The sequence below is a fragment of the Phocoena sinus genome, chromosome 2 (genome assembly GCF_008692025.1).
Source record: "Phocoena sinus isolate mPhoSin1 chromosome 2, mPhoSin1.pri, whole genome shotgun sequence".
Taxonomy (NCBI): Eukaryota; Metazoa; Chordata; class Mammalia; order Artiodactyla; family Phocoenidae; genus Phocoena; species Phocoena sinus.
Window position 1 is genome coordinate 149,229,859 of NC_045764.1, and position 20,963 is coordinate 149,250,821.

At 40.5% G+C, this 20,963-nt stretch overlaps 1 protein-coding gene across 13 annotated transcripts in view; it reads right to left on the minus strand.

The window, feature by feature from the left end:
• Positions 1 to 14,495, minus strand: part of NUMB (NUMB endocytic adaptor protein) — a 180,478-nt gene extending 165,983 nt beyond the window's left edge. For 12 of the 13 annotated variants that reach the window (XM_032624755.1, XM_032624752.1, XM_032624745.1 and 9 more), the window contains exon 1: positions 14,395 to 14,495. The gene's annotated coding sequence lies outside the window, so the exon portion shown is untranslated. Of the gene's footprint in view, positions 1 to 14,170; positions 14,305 to 14,394 lie in introns of those variants that run through there. The other variant, XM_032624746.1, reaches the window with a different exon arrangement.
• Positions 14,496 to 20,963: the final 6,468 nt, after the last annotated feature.

Here is a 20,963-nt window from a genome sequence, read left to right on the forward strand (position 1 = left end):
TAAGCTTAATTGCTCCATGGCATGTGGAGTCTTCCTTGACCAGGGCTCAAACCCATGTCCCCTGCATTGGCAGGCGGATTCTTAACCACTGCGCCACCAGGGAAGTCCCCCTCCCAACTCTTTTAATTTGACACTTTCATTAAGAAAATGGAAGCTACACGCAAGAAACTGATAGGCAACTGTGGGAGTTACAAAGAATAACTCAAAGTAACACGGATCCTGTTCCCAGTATGTACATAATCTAGTTAGGGGGGAAAATGTAAACTTAACTATAATGCAAAGCAGACAATATGCCATATAACATTGGTATGAAGTGCTAAAGAATCAAAAGAGAAAGAAAAAATGTAGAGAAAGTGATAAGAAAGCCCTCATGTAAGGAGATGGTTCTATTATGGCTTGGAAGGACAACAAAGAAAAAGCATTCAAAGCAGACCAAACAACCTTAATGAAAAGACAAAAAGGGAGAAAGTAAAGGGTATAGGGTATATAAGGAGAGGAGGTTAAAAAGATCAATGCAGCTAGAACATGAGGAACTACAGAGTTCTACTGCAATGTTTGATAATGGTAGTTAGGAAATAGGAAACAAAATTTTCAGTGAGTGTGATATAGAACTCAACTTTATCCACTATAAAATGAAAATATGGAGTATTTTCAAGTAAATGAAAACAAATGTCCTTTCCAGGTCTAAATTCCAAATGATGAAGCTTATACAGACAACTAGTTTTAAAGTAAAAGATACTCATAAAGCATGTTTCATCAATTTCATGTGAAATTTATCATGACTTTTTAAAGTGGTTTTAAACTATTTGTCTAAACTACAATTTTTTCAAAAATCCTGCTTACTCTTTCCAAAACTGTAACCAAAGGGAGTATGGAATGGGGCAGGGAGTGGGGGAAGCATTCAAGATATTTAATATTACACCTAGCCTAAATTTCAAAGTAATTTAATTAAACATTTCCACAAGGAAAAGCCAAGTATTTTAGTGGTATTCTCAAAAGTCAAGAGTCATATTTTTACTGATATTAACTTGTGACAAGTTGTTGTCCATAAGCTTTATAGAACATAACTGGCTGTTGTTCATTATACTCATTCAGTAAGTAAGTATTGATTACCAAGCAGTATTACAGTACTACACACAAAATCACAGTATTTTATAGGCTAACAGAGAGAAGAAAAATCAAGATAATTTTAAAGAATAATGAACTGGGGGGATAGGGCCTCACCATACCAGACATCTAAATTTATTACAAAGCTACAGTAAATAAAGACAGTGTAGTACTGCCTCATGGATAGGCAAATAGAGAGAGCATAAAAGCAGGCCCATGCGTATACAGAACATGACATATGACTTAAGATTCTCACTGTAGGGCATTCCCTGGCGGTCCAGTGGCTAGGACTCGGTGCTTTCACTGCCGAGGGCCAGGGTTCAATCCCTGGTTGGGGAACTAAGATCCCACAAGCCACATGGTGTGGCCAAAAAAAAAAAAAAAAAACCAGATCCTCACTATAGATCAGTGAGGAATGGATGCTACTCAATAAATGGGGTGCTAGTACTACTTATTTTCTATATGGAAAAACTGAATTTTATTCATTGTATTATTCACTGTAATTTTTAGAATAATTTAAATATTTCAGCATCAGAAAAACTTTAAAGATCTAGTCCAATGACTTCACTTTATTAAAGAAGAAACAAAGACCCAGAGAAGTTAAAACATTTAGCCAAATCACAGAGTGTGGCAGCACAGGAATTAAACTCGTATCTCATGATTTATTCATTCGGGAATTGGCATTCCCTCATTTAATACACACAAAATACTTCCCACCCACCCCAACTTCAAGTTACCCATGATATCAACATATCAACAGACACAAATCAGAAGTGGAGGAAGCCACAAAAGGTATGGTGAAGGAAAAAGCCGATACTTCTTTCATTTTCTTCCATCTCCAAATCTTTTTTCAGGGAAATTAGCCAAAAAATATAGTCCTCCCCTCAAAGATTAATCTTATCTAAACCCAAACTAATGACAAAGAAGTGTTCCATGGGTCAGTATGCAGGGGTTTCAGAAAGAAAGAAAAGAATGTCAAGAACTGTGATTCCCCATCATAAATATCTATGAACATTAAGTATTTTAGATAGTGCTGTTATTAGGCCCAACATTTTTCAGGCACAAGTTCCATCAACCTCATATCTCACTCAGTTTGTTTCCAGAGGATGTTAAACATTTACACTTAGAGATTTTCACAAAGACCAGTTAAACAAACACTACTAAAGACTGTCCAAAAATAAATGCTCCAATTCCAAGAGTCAATTAAGGTATAGAGAGAAATGACATCTTCTCTAGGAAAGCACTCAATCTCAGGTTACTAGGGTTTCCATCATCTGTTAATTCAGATAAAACTTTCCTTCCATAAATCACCCCCCCGGGGTACATGACAGGAGTATTGATAGTGAAGGGAGAGAGACTGGTAGACAGCCTATGTTCAAACTTAGAAATCCCAGTTTAAACTCTGACCACCACTACCACACATTCTATAAAGAATGCAAAATTGACTGCATTTGATTCAATTACTTTAGCACTGAGGGGTAAGAATATGAGTCCATCACTTGCTCTATGATTTGGGGCAAACTGCTTAACCTCTGTGCTTCAGATTCCTCAACTGGAAAGTAAGGATAATAACAGTACCTACTCTCGTAGGGATTATTGTAAGGATTAAATTAGTGCATGTAAAGCACTTCGAACAAAGCCTGGAATACAGTGTTAGCTGTTGGTAGTATTATTATTATTACCTGATACCCTTACTAGACTATCAGTTCTCACGTGTGGCTCAAATACAGAATAGTTTTTGAGCCAGATCATGCAATATTAATGTTCCTGAATCAATGATTCAATTGCAAAAATTCAAAAAGCAGCTCTACAACACACAGTCTGAAGTCTTCCTTTTGAATCATTTACTTATCAAAGTTCTCACAAATATTAATCAACAGCAAATGTTTACTTAACTCCAAGAAACCACTATGAATTATCACTATGATATGGAACTTTTGAAAAATCTTATACTTGAAATATTTTTCATTTTACTTTTTTTTTTTTTTTTTTTTTTTTTTTTTTGCGGTACGCAGGCCTCTCACTGTTGTGGCCTCTCCCATTGCGGAGCACAGGCTCCGGACGCGCAGGCCCAGCGGCCATGGCTCACGGGCCCAGCCGCTCCATGGCATGTGGGATCTTCCTGGACTGGGGCACGAACCCGTGTCCCCTGCATTGGCAGGTGGACTCTCAACCACTGCACCACCAGGGAAGCCCTCATTTTACTTTTAATTACAAATTAATCTCTGATCTTACAAATCAGATAAGTCTAGATCCATTATATAGTAATAAAACACACTGAACCTTCTGTTAAAGTATTTACTATCAATCTGCAAATTTGCCTTTGTAAAAGATTTTAACCAAAAAAAAAAGTCAGTAAGAGCTCAACATCTTTAGTCACCTGGAAATTGCAAATTAAAACCATTCTAAGATATCACTTTACACCCATTAGAATGGCTAAAAGTCAAAAAGACTAACAACCCAAGTGGTGGCAAAGACATGGAGCAACTGGAGAACCATTCAGCAATTGCTTATAAAGTTAAACATATATCTGCCCTGTGACCCAACAATTCCACTCCTAGGTATTCGACCAAGAGAAATGAAACATATGTTTAAAAGACTTGTACAAGAATGCTTACAGCAGTCTTATTCATAACAGGCAAAAAAAACAAAAACAAAAAAAAACAGAAATAATGCAAATGTCTATTAACAGGAGAATGGAAAAACAAAGTGTATTATATTCATAAAATGGAATACTATGCCACCTAGGAAGTTATCTGGTGTTTACAAAAATGTTTTGAATTTACTATTCAGTGAAGAAGTCTTATGTTTATTTTCTTCAAATTCTCTCTCATTTTAAAATGCATTTTAAACAATCCCTAGTTGAAGATAATTTTTATTCTGAAAATAACCTTATTTTTTGTTTGTTTAGTAACTAACTTGAGTTTTCTTGCCACAATATAAACTTTTGAGAAATGTTTTAATTGGTGCTTTTAAGAGGCAAATAAATCCCAGGTTTTTATTAAATGATTCTCCCACAGAAACTCTTAAATGTATTTGCACATACATATTTTTTTTTCTTATGCATTCCTGGTGCATGTTCATCCTGAGTAGAGTTCTCTCTCCAGAAATTACCCACGTATAGAAATAAGACTGGCTTAAAATGGCTACTGTGATGGAAATGGTGTCTTAGGGAGATACAACTTGGACTTGAGGTAAATTAAATAGTTAACAAACTGTGGTTTAGAGAATGCTTTAATGGCATTTTATTTTAAAGGCCATACCATTGCTGTAATTTTCTATTGGTTATGGTTTCCTTAGTAATAAAAGTGTACAAAACAAAATGAATCTCAAAAACATGTTAAACAAAAGAAGTCAGATAAAAAGAGTACATATGGGGTTTTGGTTTGTTTTTTGGTTTTGGGGGGTTTTTTTGGCCGCACCACGCGGCATGCAGGATCTTAGTTCCCTGATCCTCGAACCATGCCCCCTGCATTGAGAGTGCAGAGTCTCAACCACTGGACCATGAGGGAAGTCCCAAGAGTAGATGTGGTATTACTGCATATATATGAAATTCAAAAACAACAGTAACTTAACTTAAAGGAAATACTTAAAGGTTAAAGATCATATTTAAAATATTTGGTTAGTGATCGAATAAATTCAAATTTAAGAAATCAGTTACTATTTTCTCTTTATGTTAACATTTTAAATATTTAAAATACTTTAAAAGGTATATATCTCAATCTTATGTATCGCTAATGGGAATGTAAATTGGTCCTACAACCTTTCTGGAGAGCAACTGTGCAATGTTTTGCTCTCTTCAAAGCCCTAAGAAATGTATACCTTGACTTGATAGTTCCATTTACAGGAATCTATCTTAAAAATACAGAAATGTGGGACTTCCCTGGTGGCGCAGTGGTTAAGAAGCCGCCTGACAATGCAGGGTACACGGGTTTGAGCCCTGGCCTGGGAAGATCCCACATGCCGCAGAGCAACTAAGCCTGTGAGCCACAACTACTGAGCCTGCACTCTAGAGCCCAAGAGCCACAACTACTGAAGCGTGCGCCTAGAGCCCGTGTTCCGCAACAAAGAAAAGCCAGTGCACCGCAGCGAAGAAAAGCCCCCGCTCTCCGCAACTAGAGAAAGCCCGCGGGCAGCAACGAAGACCCAACACAGCCATAAATAAATAAATTTATTTTTTAAAGAACACAGAAATGTGGACAAAGATTTGGGTTTCGCATATTCACTAAAGTTTTGTTTATAATAACTGGAAATTAACAATCTAAATGTGAACACTATGGACACTGGTTGTATAAATGATGTATCCATTATTGGAATATTCTTCAGCTCTTTTAAACTGTTTTCAAATAATTGTAATGATATTAAAATGTATGTTAATAAAATGTATGTTAATAAAAGTGTCTGGATTTTATTGTAAGAACACAAGTGATACCCCTCACTAACTAGGTCTACTGGAGGGGGAAAAAAAGACCAAAAGAGTAAGAACATTCATTAAAGAAACACACCATTAGTATTATATTATTTCAGATACGAACAGCCAACCCAGCAAATGAAGTCAAAGTCCTTCAGGGTATGCTAACAAATCTATAACAAGAAAAACTCACAGAATTCAATGCAGTGCAAATATATATCAATCATATTTAATTTGAACTGGGGAAAATAATTAGATAATTTAGTGATTTTCCACAGGACTGAGCTCAGCTCTTTTACAAAGCAACAAAAGAAGGGAAAGGCACAGCAAGAAGTCAAGCCAGCAATCTGATTTCCCAGGAAATTAGCTCTTTCTTGGCAAAGTACTGGCCTCATATTCTAAAGAAGCAGAACTCTACAGAGATGAGACACAAAAAATTCAAATACTCCGTAAAAGATGTATACTTTTCCCTTTGCTTGTAAGACCTCCAAAAGAGAATAATTAATGCCTCTTAAAACAGGAAAAAAGTTAAAAGCCCAATTTAGAGTTAAATGTTCTATAAATAATGTTTCTTTCAAAATGCTAAGTAATCTCACAAGTTGTAAAATAACTGTATTTTTATTATTTTTTAAATGAAAGGAAAATACCATGCTATTTCTAACCTTCAACTAGTATTACAAGGAAAAGGAAACTTTGATATTATTGATATTAATTCTGGATTTTAAATTTACCAAGGTTAACAAAAATACTTATAATTTCTCTATAATGTTTTCAATTGTCACTATAAAACATTTCCTTCAATCTCCAACTTAAAATAAAAAAGCCTTAGTATTTGATCTTCCTTCAGAAAAAGACTATCTGTTAATAGTCCAAAAGAAGTCTTCTTAAGATAAAAAGGTAATAGGATAGGTGAGTTAAAGAAGGAAAAGGGGGGAGGGGTAGGAAAAGGGGCCATAATAGAAGCTTTTCTTCTTTTAAGTCACATGTTTAAAAATCTGACCCTGATTTCCATTAAATGGTCCAGCACTGAAGCTTCTGCAGAACTATGGGACATGGTTGCCCAGTGGGCAGAAAAATGGCAGCTGAACTTCATATAGTATTCAAGTATAAAGTAATGTAAGGATGAAATTAGACAACCATATATTTAAATCAGCGGGTTCATTTATAACCCATTCTTGCAACTCTAAACCGTTTCCCTCAGCACCATGACCCCAACTGCCACACTAGACCAAAAGGCCAACAAAATGCTACTTCAAAGAATCAGTAACAAAGCAGAAAATTTTATTAAACTTTTCTAACAAGCCAATAAACAAAAAGTAATGGTCTCAACAAATGGTGCTGAGACAACTGGATAACCATATGTAAAAGAATTACGTTGGGCCCCTTCTCCATACCATACACAAAAATTAACCCAAAATAGATCAAAGAACTAAACATAAGAACTAAAATTTGTATAAACTCTTAGAAGAAAACATAGGCATAAATATTCATGACCCTGGATTAGGCGATTGTTTCTTAGATATTATACCAAAAGCACAAACATAGCGCTATATCAAAATGAAAAAGTTTTATGCTTCAAAAAAAGTTTCGTGCATCAAGAATGTGAAAATAGGGGCTTCCCTGATGTCACAGTGGTTAAGAATCCGCCTGCCAGTGCAGGGAACACAGGTTCGAACCCTGGTCCAGGAAGATCCCACATGCCGCGGAGCAACTAAGCCCGTGCACCACAACTACTGAGCCTGCGCTCTAGAGCCTGCAAGCCACAACTACTGAGCCCGTGTGCCACAACTACTGAAGCCCGCACACCTAGAGCCCGTGCTCCGCAACAAGAGAAGCCACCGTAATGAGAAACCCGTGCACAGCAACAAAGAGTAGCCCCAGCTCGCCGCAACTAGAGAAAGCCTGCATGCAGCAACGAAGACTCAACGCAGCCAAAGATTAATTAATTAATTAATTTTAAAAAAGAAAGGAAGAAAGTGGAAATACAAGCCACATATTGGGAGAAAATATTTGCAAATCATACATCTGACAAGGGACTTGTATCCAGAACATATAAAGGTTTTTCACAACTCATAACTCAATAATAAAAGATGACCCCGTTTTTAAATGAAGACCCAACGCAGCCAAAAATAAATTAATTAATTTAAAAATAAATAAATAAAGTCAATTCCAGTTTTTCTAACTGCCACATTGCTTATAATCACAGTATCTGGGATATTAGCCCTTCCTAGAAATAGAAGTCTAATATTGTTATAATTACTAATAAAAAAAATTAACATCATCATGTGTTGAGTGCCCACTATAAGCAAGGTACTACATAAAATGCTTTTCATTTAATTCTCAGCTTAGTTAAGGAGGATAAGCTCTATTTTATAGATGACAAAACTGAGGCTACAAGAGATTTAATAAACTGCCCAATTAGTCAATTAGTAAATGACAGATCCAGGATTCAAAAACATGGTCATACAATGATAAAACTTGGATTTTTCTTCCATTCTATCATTCTTACTCAGAACACAAATGATGCTTTTTTCAATTTCATAATATGCTATTACAAATATACTTCCGTGATCATCAGGCTATTCTATGACTCCATGAGAGTCTAGGTTGAAAAAAAAGTTTATCTTGATGAAATAATCCTGGGAGCTAAAATTCCTGATAACAAAGTCAGCTATATTAAAAATAACTAGGTAAATAAACCCTTATAAATTATGCAAAGCAGTACCACATGACACAATTGAAAGGTACCCATGGAGTACTTGTGCACAGCTGACCAGGACAAAAGCATCACTTTTACTTTTCTAAGGTCAAAGGAAGTCAATCTTAAAGATATAAATTTTGCTTTTTTTGTGTCCCTGACTTCCCTGACTTTGCCTTTATTCAGGAGCCAAGCAGTGTTCTACGGCTTTAAATCCCTCTTCCTCCCCAACTAAACTGGAAAAAAACTGGATAATAATCATTTTCCTAATTAACTATATCCACCTTAATATAAACAAGTTACCACAATTAATATTTTGCTATCTAATCAGAGAACTCAAGACTTTGATCCTGAAGGTAAGGTATCAGCAAGCAAGTAGGGAGAAACAGTTTCGGTAGAGAGAGAAAGGGAAGTCACTGAACATTAATTATTAAGCAGCCCCTTGGTTAATCCATTTAAGATGACTGGGAGTCTCTTCCTACTGCCTAATCCCAGACTCCATTAGAAAGGACAACTGGGAAGACTTGGCCTAGTTACAATTGTTGGGCACCTATTCCCGAGAACTGGAGAAGCAGAGACAAGTGTCCAGCCTTCTAAATCCACATGGTCCTGCAAAGCCTCCCATCCTAGGACTAGCAATTCTCAGTGTATTCATTTGTATTCTGACACGCTTTCCTGAGAGGAACACAACAAAGAAAGAGTTCTAACAAGCACAGCGAAATATATGTCCGTGCGAGAATGTTGCAAATAGGATCATCCTCCTTTACGTATGTCACTCCAGGAAAACTGCCAAGAAAGGCTCACTCCTCTAGACATACTTCCTGCAGATCCTCCGACTCCTCCTCAAACATATCAGTATTCTCCTCATTCTCCCTTAGCCTCAATCCTTTTGCCCCAAGATTTACAAGTGCATATTTTATATTCTCAAAAATATATGGCAATAGGATAATGACATCCTATTTATCAGTACCTGTGTCTCATATCTGAACAAACGTCCTAAAGCCTTATATAGAATTTCCATCTTTAATAATGAGATTTCCAATACATTATATTACTGAATATAAATTTTCTTTGCAAATAAATTTTTCTTTCTTTTCAAAAAATTGTATTTCTTTGCAAATAAAGGATTTATCATAATGTCAAGATAAAAAATAATATAGCAAAAAAAATTTAAGGAGTACAACTGTTTCCCTTCTCCCTAGCCCCACCAAGGAAACATATATCAGAGTTCAGAAACTGGCAGAATTAAAGATCCATTCCATAGAAATCAAAATTTATTAAACACAATACATGTATTTTGGCAAGTCCAAAATAAAACGTAACTTTCCGGGCTTCCCTGGTGGCGCAGTGGTTGAGAATCCGCCTGCTAATGCAGGGGACACGGGTTCGAGCCCTGGTCTGGGAGGATCCCACATGCCGCGGACCAACTGGGCCCGTGAGCCGCAACTACTGAGCCTGCGGGTCTGGAGCCTGTGCTCCACAACAAGAGACCGCGACAGTGAGAGGCCCGTGCACCACGATGAAGAGTGGCCCCCGCTCGCTGCAACTGGAGAAAGCCCTTGCACAGAAACGAAGACCCAACACCGCCAAAAATAAATAAATAAATTTATTTTAAAAAAAACAACACGTAGCTTTCCAAGTACTCTATTAAAAGACTTTTTTTTAAGGTAATAAGTTTACCAAGGGACCTTTTCTGATAAAAGGAATTCTCCCAGCAAACTAAAAACCAGATGTTGGGGTTCTGTACTTTCACAGAACTAGATTTTCAGGCAGCACATTTCCATTAGGATATATTGTACGAGTAGTTGAAGAGAAAGAAGCAGAGAAAGCAGATCAGAAGCGATGTGTAAAAGACAAAACTTTATTGAAATAGAAAATAAACTTAATGAACTAGTGTTAATTGAACTTCCACTTTTAAAAACCATTTACCTGAATAATCTTTGAAACTGGAAAATGAGCCTCACTAAATTGTACCATCAAGAGCAGTTTCTCTGGGATTTAAAAACCACCATTTTTTCAACTACAAATTAACAAATCTCACTGTAAAAACGGTTGAGCAATCAGAGATACTCCTAGATAAGTACGATTAAATTATGGGTGAGGGCTTCCCTGGTGGCGCAGTGGTTGAGAATCTGCCTGCCAATGCAGGGGACACGGGTTCGAGCCCTGGTCTGGGAAGATCCCACATGCCATGGAGCGACTGGGCCCGTGAGCCACAACTACTGAGCCTGTGTGTCTGGAGCCTGTGCTCCGCAACAAGAGAGGCCACGACAGTGAGAGGCCCGTGCACAGCGATGAAGCGTGGCCCCCGCTCGCCGCAACTAGAGAAAGCCCTCGCACAGAAACGAAGACCCTACACAGCCAAAAATATAAATAAATAAATGAATTAATTAAAAAAAAAAAAAAAATTATGGGTGAATAATAAGTCAACTGAATAAAGTCCATTCATTAAAAAGCAAGTAAGTACTCAAACTAGTTAATGTCCACAATTATGACGAATGAATTTTATATTTTTCCCACACTCGATTACTAAGATTTTACATTCTTCCATCAGTTAGTAAAGAACTGAATGATCAGGCTTCCCTGGTGGCGCAGTGGTTGAGAGTCCACCTGCTGATGCAGGGGACACAGGTTCGTGCCCTGGTCCAGGAAGATCCCACATGCCGCAGAGCAGCTAGGCCTGTGAGCCATGGCCACTGAGCCTGCGCGTCTGGAGCCTGTGCTCCGCAGCAGGAGAGGCCACAACAGTGAGAGGCCCACGTACCGCAAAAAAAAAAAAAAGAACTGAATGATCTATACAAAAGTGCCCATCAATTGTACAATGACTTAACCATTTTGGTGGTAGGGATACTACATTTAACTCAAAGCAAGTAATTCAAAAGCTTTCATCCTTGGAACCTCTGTCATAAAAAATTAGCAAATTTGTTTTATAAAAAGACTGCTTATGTTTTTCAACTCAAAAATGAAATAATTACATGTTTCATAGTCTTCCAAACAAAAATTAAAATTTTGTAAAAATATAATAAAAACATGAAATAGAACTAAAAATTATTTTTGACAGAAATCTAAAAATCCTTATGCAAAACTACTCCAAAAGTTTCTTCACAATTTCATAAAACATTAATGAAAGGGTTATAAATCCCCTAGATTAAAGATTTTAAAGAGAGCTATAAGAATCTCTTTCAGTTTTCAATACTGTTTTCTCTGTCCTTACATCCATTAAAACAAACATGAATCAACTCTAAATATAAACCATCTAGTCTTACAGAAGAAAAATCAAACGAAGAACAGCACAAAACACACATATATATTCTCAATATAGCTTAAAATAAGTATACAGATTACATTTGGGTCCCTCAAACAAGTTAAATTTACAACTCTGTGCCAGATCCAGATCATTCTCAAGGGAGAAAACCATCAAAACAAAAGCTCCTGCTTAATAAACTATTTACTTTGTAGTTAAAACTCTATCCCAGGTGCATCTGAGCATTATTACTATGTCTTCTCTCTTCAAAAACCTAGAAATCTAAAATACACAAGTATATCTGGTTCCCTTAAAAATGCTTTTATATTATATATTTTGTATTAAGGCCATGAAAACTTCAGAATTCCTTACTCTCTAAAAAGGAAACACCCTTTTGCTTTTCTCTTTTGAAATGTGTCTTATTTGGTTTTTGCTTACTTTCTATACAGGAACTGATCTCAAACCAGTCTATTTGTGTTGGTTGTTTACTGTCAACACGTCTGTGTATACTTAGGTTTTATACAGACAGTGCTTTACAGTATACTGGTAAAAAAGAAAAGGTAAACAAGAGGGCATGAGTGAAACAAAAGTGGACCACATCTGAGAAACACCACTCAATTTCACCTCTCTACCTCAAATTCCCTTTAGTCCTCCTGTTAAAGATTTTCAGTATTTAAAAAGAAGCGCAACACAATGTATGATAAGGCAAACACAGGAGAAACCAATTCAGAAACTGAAGAAATTTAATAGAATGTATCACCACCTGATAAAATTACCACAAAAAGAAAAATAAATAAACAATAAACCCAGTCCCTGGATGTCCCTACTGAAGGGCTGCTTTGGCTGCACTGCATGGCTCAAAACAGTTTTACAAACTCTTTTTAATGCAAGAAATACATTTTACATTGTGACCTAGTACACACACGTATGAGCAAAATTTCCCAAAACAATATTTTTCCTTGCCACGTGCAATGGTAGTCAATTCTGTTCTATTCTATTTTTATTCTATTTTATTTTTAATCAATTTAACCCACTAAATTGATTTTATAAAGTACTAATAAATCATCATCCACAGCTTGAAAAACACAGGCTTAAAATACGGCATCCCTTATACATTATTAGGATCTTTGTTTTGCAATTTGCTTCTACCTGTCTCTAGCAGGGTAGACAAGTATTTTAAGGTTGCTACATTATTACTGTTTTCAATAAAGCAAGTGGTTCCCCTGACCAACATAAGCCATCACCTGAGATAAATGCAAACTCTCAGGCCCCATCCCAGACCTACTGAATCAGAAACTCTGGGTGGAACCAGCAGTCTACAGTTTATCAAGCCATCCAGGTGATTCTGGTTTAAGTTAAAGTTTGAGAACAACGCATTAAAGAATTCAGGACTTTCTTTATCCTCTACACATTTAATAATCCAGTACAGTGCTTACTTTGTGCCAGTCACTATTCTAAAAGTTCCACAGATATTAACTCATGTGAAAAAGCAACCCTAAGAAGTAGGAAGTATTGTTATCCCTATTACACAGATGAAACTTCCAAACAGAGAGAGGTTAAGTTGTCAAAGCTAAGTGGTAGAACTAGAATTCAAATTTATTTCTAATTTGGCGAAAGTTAAGCCTGTTCTCTTCATGCCTCTGTTCTTGTCTAAGTCCCCGGTCGCACTCCTTTAGTTCAGCTATCCCCTTTTCCCCTTTTAAATTCCCCATATTGTCAATGTCCTTATTTTCTAACATTATTGCTCGCGTCCTAAAACAAATTTCTTTTCTAAAGCATTGGAATGTAAGTCACAACCTTGCTTTTAGAACCCTTTCTCTGGTCCTAGATGGCATCTTAGTATTATGAAGCTGAAGGTTCTATTTCTGAAGTCCTCAGAACCTATTAAGGGTTACTTTCTCATATCTACTGTTCCGGCCAGTTTCCACAAGACCACTAGTCTCTTCCTGAGCAACTTTCTCGCTCCCTCCTACTACACCCTACCTCCCACTCCCTTCCTACAAGGAAACAACTTCTCCCGCCCACCCCCGTGTCATTTTGCTTGACTTATCCCCAACTGAGAGAACTTCCATTCCTCAGCTAAACCCCTCACCACAGTCTCAAACCCGAGCTACCCCTCCAAAACTTTTTTCAAAACCCTGGTTTCCTGGGGACCCACAGACCTAGGGGTTCCCAGGCCAGTCTTGAATTTCCCATCCCAGACCAGCGGTGGGGGGCAGGGCGCTCCCGTTCCTCCCCAAGCTATTCAAGGTCTCCACGGGTCCGACACTCTAAAGCTCCCCAAGAACCTCAGGAGCGCTCCTCTCTCGGATGGCCGCCTTTCTCAGGAGGATCCTCAGGTGCCTCCCTGCCTTTCCTCGACGCCCTCGCTGAGACCCCGGCCGCCCTCGGCCTCCCTTCTCCCTCGGACCCGGGCCACTCCCAGTCTCCCGGCCCCCCAGCTTTCTCCTCTCGGGCCGCTCCCGGGCTTCCCGGGTTCCCCTTCCTCCTCGCACCCAAGCTGTCCTGGTTATTCCCGAGTCACCTGGCCCGCGGACCAGGTCGTAACCGGTCACCCCGGGTCACCCCTTTCTCTGGGACCCCAGACACCCCCGTCTCCCCAAGGATCTACCCCTCACACACCGGACGCCGGGCAGTGACCCAGACCCGCGCAGCTAAGCGTCCCAAGGGACCTCCCGGCCTGACCCGCTTGGGTCTGGCCCCAGCCTACCTTGCCACCACGAACTCCGCCGCCAGGAGCCGGGCTGCTCTCCCACCAGCCCAGTCAGCGCGAACTCGCCGCCGCCGCCGCCGCCCCCGCCCTGGCCCCGACCGGGGCCCGACCCGGCCCGCAGTCCAGGCCCCCTTCCGCTGGCTTCCGCCTCAGGAGCGCCGAGCTGGAGTTTCCGCCCCGCGACTGCCCCCAGACCTTAGGTCCGCGTTACCAGTACTCACCTGCCGCTACCCGCGGCCAACTCCAGTGCCACTGCCTCTACCTCGGGCGCCAGTAGCCACCTAGCGCCACCACCTCCCCCATGACAACAGGCCCACCCCGCTTCACACTTCCTATCTCTCCATTGGGTAGTGGGGCGGCAGCTCTCTGCTCTTATTGGTTTAGTTTACCCGTCCGTCAAAGCTTCCTTCCCACCCCTTTTCCTGACCCAGTATTACCCCCCCTCCCGGACCTGGAGCGTCCTAGACCAAGCTTTAGTTGTAATTGGTTGATGGTTGGGCAGTTCAAAGTTCTGATAGGCTGCCGAAAGTGTCTGTTAAGTCAATTGGCACAGTATGTGACGGCCATGGTTGGTTCTAGCTTGGGCACAGTTTGGTTGCGCAGTAGAAAGCAAGGGGCAGACGCTCACGTCCGAGGGGAAGGGTTAACTCTTTGTGGTAGAGTGGACTCTGGAAACTCGTCCCTTTCTCCAACTTCCTCCCTATAAGGAGAAGCTTATCACTGCTAGCTTACCCAGAGGGTAGTACTTACAAAACAGCAACATCAGAGGTTGTGTTTAAAAATCATTTACAACCCCTTGAGAGAAAAGCAGTGTACAGATTAAAATTTCCCCTTCTTGAGGTCCTAAGATGCCCAGTTTCCTTGACGTTCTTTCCAGAAGTCTCCATGCTAAAGGGCAAAGCATAACCGTTTATTTTGCAGAGGTCAGTCCACTTTGGTGGCAGTTAATAAATTGAAGTGGCGTGTTGAGGGTTCTCCAGCTTCCAGACTCACCCCTGGCTGGCTCCTGCGAAGTGACCAGGCAACCAACAGCAAGTTTGGACTAAATGGGCCATATTTTACCCTTGTGATGCTCTGGACAAGAGAATTCGGCTCCCGCAACTTGATTTTTATGCTCAGCAGTTCTTAAATAGCCCTACTAGTTGTGTGTCAGATACTTAAAAACTTGTCTTTTTTTCTAAACCTCTCCTCTTCCTAAGCAGTCTAAATTAGGACCATTGAAAGACTGCAGTTCCTTTCGCATATTGGCACAATGCACAAGAATAAATGATTGCATTTTTACTCATTTGGGTACAAATCACAGTAGACACTTTTGAGAAATTTGGTGTTGCTATAAAAACTCTTGCGCTCCTAGAAATATATCCATCATTAGTTTTTTGCATTTCTTTTTCATTTCCACCCCTTTTCCTGCTCCTAAATAGCAAAATGCTGGCCTAATTATTCTTTCAATTTCTGAATCAGATTTAAATGTACCTTCCTCACAATTCCACCTAGCATACACAAACCTGTGGGTCATGAAACATACACTCAGGAATGGACTGGGACAGGTCAAGGGTACTTCCCTCTTAAGCATCCCTTTAGTGGTTGGGGACTTTCTGTGGCACCAAGAATCTGGACTTTGCCCCTTTCTTATTCCCACTAACTCTTTGTTCCATATCTCTTCTATTTACCCTTATATCCTGTTCCAGCAAGCTACAAGGAGTTTAAAACTGCATTATCCAAAAAAAAATTGTCTATTTTCTAACATATATTTTTAGTCAGGTTTAAATAAACTACATACCTCTATCACCAAACTAAGCGGAAATTATTCCTCCAGCAACTCTACATAACAATAAGGTGTCTTTTCCCAGTTATTTTCCGGAACTTTCCTCCCCCTTCTCTCATCCTCACCTTCCAATTTAGAAATAACCTCCCCTTCAATTCAATGACTCATAAAAAGCCTGTAAAAGGAAAGTGGAAAAGCCAAAATAACTTCAGAGTTGTCTGAATCATTCAATTGAAGGAAAGATCAGACATTGACCATGATAAGACGGAATCCAAGACAAAAGGCAAGGCTGAACTAACATCCCATAACAAAAGAAGTAACGTGTAAATGTGAAGACGCTCCAACGAGAAGGAGGTAGCAGTAAGTCCTTTACCCAGCTTTTTAATATATTACCAGCAGCTTTCTTCTCTCTAGTCTTGGCAGTGTGTCCTACCTACCAATTTTAGAGCAAGTTAGAAGGTAACTAATGTCCTGGAAGATAGGAAACAATAACGTCATAGGAGGACATGTCCATTATTATGGTACTTTGGGTAATAATGGCTCTTGTACAGTCATAGTGACTATGTGCCATAGAGAACATAGAATTAGGCCAGCCTCACTAAGAGGACTTGTCATCTAAGTTCAGGAACTGAACAGAATTACTATCACAAAACCAGGGAAATTGCCACAATTTTATTTATTTATTCATTTTATTTTTTGGCCACACCACACGGCACGTGGGATCTTAGTTCCCTGACCAGGGATCGAACCTGTGCCCCCTGCAGTAGAAGAGCAGAGTCTTTTCTTTTTTTTTTAATGTTTTATTTATTGCTATAATACAAGTGCCTAGAACAAGTGCCTGGCATAGAGAAGATGCCATTAATGGCTTTGGGGATTTCTGTTCTCTCCTTTTCTTGGGGACTTAAGGAGTGGGCGAGGGGTGCATAGTTCCTGGTACCGTCTGCTCACACTGACACCCACAGCGATGGCAGTCACTTGGACTGGGCTTTGAACATCAGCCAGGCAGGGTGCTGCGGAGGTGTCCCTAGATCCCAGCTGTATGACTCCTTCAGGTCTGGAGGGCCCCTCTGTGACTTCCCCGCTACTCTCGGGGACACAGAAATCATTTGGTTGCTCCCATGCATGACAGGGTACAGCAACCCTTCAAGGCTGTCCATCTGCCCAGGTGTTTGCTGAGACTCTCCTTACTGGGCTCTTTTTTTTTAACATCTTTATTGGAGTATAATTACTTTACAATGGTGTGTTAGTTTCTGCTTTATAACAAAGTGAACCAACTATACATATATATATAACCCTATATCTCCTCCCTCTTGTGTCTCCCTCCCACCCTCCCTATCCCACTCCTCTAGGTGGTCACAAAGCACCAAGCTGATCTCCCTGTGCTATGCGGCTGCTTCCCACTAGCTATCTATTTTACATTTGGTAGTGTATATATGTCCATGCCACTCTCCCACTTCGTCCCAACTTACCCTTCCCACTCCCCGTGTCCTCAAGTCCATTCTCTACGTCTGCATCTTTATTCCTGTCCTGCCCCTAGGTTCTTCAGAACCTTTTTTTTTTTTTAGATTCCATATATATGTGTTAGCATACAGTATTTGTTTTTCTCTTTCTGACTTACTTCACTCTGTATGACAGACTCTAGGTCCATCCACCTCACTACAAATAACTCAATTTCATTTCTTTTTATGGCTGAGTAATATTCCATTGTATGTACGTGCCACATCTGGAAGAGCAGAGTCTTAACCAGTGGGTCGCCAGGGAAGTCCCCCTCCTATTTCATACACTAAAAGAAAAAAAAGCATTTATAAATATTTTTGCTCACACATACATATACACTCCTACCCTCCCATTCCTTGTGAAAATCAGTTAAGAAGAAAAATGGGGACTTCCCTGGTGGTGCAGTGGTTAAGAGTCCGTCTGCCAATGCAGGGGACACGGGTTCCGACCTTGGTCTGGGAAGATCCCACATGCCGCGGAGCAACTAAACCCGTGCACCACAACTACTGAGCCTGCGCTCTAGAGCCCGTGAGCCACAACTGCTGAGCCTGCGTGCCACAACTACTGAAGGCTGCATGCCTAGAGCCTGTGCTCTGCAACAAGAGAAGCCACCGCCATGAAAAGCCCACGCACCGCAACAAAGGGTACGCCGCAACTAGAGAGAGCCCATGCCCAGCAGTGACGACCCAACACAGCCAAGAATAAATAACTTTTCAAAAAGGAAAGAAAAATGTAATATAAACACGTACAATGCAGTAAGAAGAGAGAAAACCTTAAAGAAGGAAGGTTTTAAGGAACATTCTTTGATCCCACAGGAGGCTATTGTGTTATTGAAGCCCATGCAGTACTGGAAAAGTTAATGCTTGAACCCTACATTTTAATTTTGTTTTGATTTTGTGTGCACAAAGTAACCTTTTAAAGTAATTACTCCATCCAGCTTCTCTTTTCTTTCCTGTGTTATGTGCTTCTCCATCACTCTCAAGGCCCCCTCTTAAAAAGCAAGAGCCCTGGGGTCAGGGAGTCTGCAGCTTTGCGTCGCGTGGCTGGCTGTGGAGGTGGTGCAGATGGTATCTGTGCAAAACCACTTGAGCAAGACCAGGACGACAGGTATATTACAGGCAAAAATAACCTTTATAAATCCTGATGAAGTGGAAAATGATGGACTCAGAGTGATGCCCCAACATCTGAGTGGTATGGTTTGCCTTGGGCTCTAGTGTGTGCTGGTGCTTTTTGCTCTCTTTTCTTTACTACTCCTCTCTTTTCATCATATCACTTTTCAAGGGAGCAGAATCTAAGTCTCTTTTCATTTCTGTTTTAGTCCAGGGGTCAGTCTCACTATGGTAAAGCTCCTTTTGGGGGTTTTTGTTTGTTCGGTTTTGGATTTTTTTCTCCGTGGTTTCTACACACAATTCCAAATGGATTAGAGAAACAAACAACTGGTGGAGAAGAAAATCACTCAGATAAGCGGACAAGGGCCAGAGCTGCCTGCTGCTATAAGTTAGGGGCAAAGCCATGATATTTGATAAGCGATGGTTCCCTGAGTTTGGGACCCCTGAAGGTGGAGGTTGACAGGGATGAAGGCATCGGAGAGAAGGGAGGAAAGAGAGAGAAAGAGAGACAGAGACAGAGGAAATGAGAACTGAGAAAGAGAAAGAAAAAGAGAGAGAGGGCCCATAGAGAAGAGGGTAATGAAATCGAGAAAGAGTCAAGAGGCCACAATCAGAGTGCTGAGCCAGCTTAGAGTCCTACCCCCACCTCCGCAGCTATGGACTTTACACCAGGTTGCACAATTGCATCAACCAAGCGTAGCCTCTGCCACTGGTTGAAAGGAGAATGGGGCCAGAAGGCTACCCTATGGGATCATCGTTCTCCTGCCACCTGGAAATCCCCAGGTGCTGCTTCGGCACCAGGGCAAAGCTGACAAGGAAGGATAGATTCCTGCAGCCAGCCATCAAGTGCATCTTCATTTGATTTCATAAAGGTGACCACTGGCATGAAGCTCTGGATAAACAAAGGGAAATTTTCTGGAAGAAGATGTTTTTGCCATCCCAAACTGGGGAGCTTCCAACAGAAGGACGTGCCAAGCTGCTTTCCATGCTGGAACAAAGCACTGTGGTTTCAAAGTTCAAGGCTCTGTTCCATGGAGGGAAGAAGAAGAAAAAAAAAAAAGTCAGTGGAAGAGGGTGTTCCCTCAGGCAGAACCATTTGCTTTCCAATTCCAGGGCTCGTGTGATTTTTAAATAGCACACCATACCTTCTCACAACTCAATGCATGAATTTTCATCCTCAAGAAAAGTGTGTGTACCCCTCTACCCACCTTGCATAGCATAGGTAAGATGGCTTGAGTGCTTGTAAAATGGATGGGCTGCAGCTCTTAGCTCTGCCATTGTGCTATTGAATGGAACCCCTGGTTACTATCACCAGATCTATGGGTGGACCAGCCATTCTTCTGCAGCAGGGAGTGGGCCGCTCAAAGAACTTTTAAACTTTTGTCCATCCCAGTTTTACACACACACAAAGAGTTTCCTGGAAACATGGCTACACTCCAAGGATTTCAGAGAGTAGAATACCTTCTAGAGCTCCAGTTTCCTAATCACTTGGAATCTCTTAAGAAAGTAGACTTGAACTCAGACTCTTGAACCTAAATGTGTTCAGATCCTGGCTCTGCCATTCGTAGCTGTGTGACTTTGGGAAAGTTGATTCATCTACCTAAATTTCAGTTCCTTCATCCACAAAATGGGATACGTATTAGTTATCTCTTGCTGCACAACAAATTACACAAAAACTTAGTAGCTTAAAACTGCAATTATTATCTCTGTTTCTGTGGTTCAGAAATCCTGATGCAGCTTAACTGGGTTCTCTGGCTCTGGGGGTCTCACAAGGCTGCAGTCATCTCGAGGCTCAATTGGGGGACTTCCCTTGTGGTCCAGTGGTTAAGACTCCATGCTCTGAATGCAGGAGGCCCGGGTTCAATCTCTGGTCTGGGAACTAGATCCCTCACGCCGCAACTAAAGATCCTGCATGTCACAACGAAGATCCCCCACGCGGCAATGAAGATCCTGAGTGCTGCAACTAAGACCCGGCACAGCCAAATATATAAATTAACTTTAAAAAAAAAAAAGGCTCAATTAGGATGAATCTGCATCCTAGCTCAGTCATATCATTGTTGGCAGGGTTCCTTAGCTCACAGGCTTTAGGCTAAGGCCTTAGGTCCTCATGAGCTGTTAGCTCAGGACTTCCCTCAGTGCCTTGCCTTGTGGATCTCTCCATAGAGCACCTCAAAACATGGCAGCTTACTTCATCAGAGCAAGCCAGCAAGAGGGCAAGAGAGAGGGCCAGTAAGAGTGAGACTGCTAAAGAGACGCAAGTCATAGTCTTTTGTAATCTAATCACAGAAGTGACATCCCAAAATTCTTGCCACATTCTGTTAGTTAAAAGCAAGTCATTAGGTCCAGCCCACACTCAAGGAGAGGGGATTACACAAGGATGTACATACCAGAAGAGGGATCATTGGAGTCACTTTAGAAG